This window comes from Sardina pilchardus, chromosome 23 (genome assembly GCF_963854185.1).
Source record: "Sardina pilchardus chromosome 23, fSarPil1.1, whole genome shotgun sequence".
Lineage (NCBI taxonomy): Eukaryota > Metazoa > Chordata > Actinopteri > Clupeiformes > Clupeidae > Sardina > Sardina pilchardus.
This window is the reverse complement of record NC_085016.1, coordinates 6,346,766-6,348,085: the sequence shown is the minus strand read 5'-3', so window position 1 is coordinate 6,348,085 and position 1,320 is coordinate 6,346,766.

The following is a 1,320-nucleotide window of genomic DNA, read 5'->3' as shown; positions in this document are numbered from 1 at the left end:
TAATGAATGAATGAATAAATGAATGAATGAATTTGTTAGGAGCTCTTTCCTTTATTTATTGGAGAATATATGATTACTGAAGAATTTACAAACTGACAGTCTGAGAACAGTCACACACATTTGTTTTTCCCTGTCACATATCCAGATCTCCCCTAGAGGACAGATCTGAAACATTTGCCACGAATGCTCCTAATCTTGAAAAAAACATAAACAACCCCTTACGGGTCTCGTTTTCTGTGTGAACACTTTCGATTGCGTATGAGCCCCAATGTGAAAATAATTACGGCTGTTGCCGCGGTGATGCTGTTTGATGTGGCAGGAGACCTGTTGTGGGCAGTGTGACTGGGGCCAGTTCTTGTTTCTTATTCTACTTCCAGGGTCCCATGCAAAGCACTGTGGGAACCACGCGGTTGGCTAATCAGCAACAAATGTCTTTCTTTCCCTGGGATAATGCCTCTCTCTCTCTTTCTCTCTCTCTCTCTCTCTCTCTCTCTCTCTCTCTCTCGCTCTCTCTTAGTCCCTCTCTCTCTCTCTCTCTCTCGCTTTCTCATTCCCTCTCTAAAGCGATGGATTATGCATGTCAGAGGGTCCTTTACTTTCTATCTCTAAGTTAGCAGGAGTTATCAGGAGAAATGTGGCTAATTGAACACCAGGCGTCTTTGCGCCGTACTGGGCCTTGTCTAGGACGGCTCGAAAAAGGCACAAGAATTGGGCTATTGTTGCTTTAAGATGAGTCTTTGATTTCCGAAGTAAATGAAATCCCTCCAATTAACTGCTAATGACACTAAAGCTGCCCCCGGCTCTATCTCAAAGGGGCCAGCGCGGAGAGAAGGCGATAAAGACACAGAGACGTCCCAGGACACTTCCAGAACAACCACGATCCCATCAATGGCTCGGAAATCCAATTTCAATAAAAATATATATCCCCCATAATACGAACGCTATAATTAATACCGATCCTCCTCCTTACAACAGCAGGAAAGATGTGTGTTTGTTGTGCGTGTGTTTTTGCCGAGTGAAGCAGAAGTACTCTTAACTTTAACATTGGCGGTGTCGTCGTCCCAGCCTCTCGAGGCAGCTCTTTGCGTTTAGCCCTCATCAGTCACTCTTCATACAGAGTTTGTAGTCGTTTCCCTTTCATCACAGATATTATTAAGAGAACAAAGTAAACGTTAGCTCGCTAACACATAAACAGGCTCAGCGGAACGTCCAGAAAACATAAAGCAGAATTAATAGCAGTGCAAATACACTGTTCGCTCTATTATCCGACTGTGTAGAGAGTAGTGGTGCTGAAGAACGATATGCACGTCAGCTCAGTAC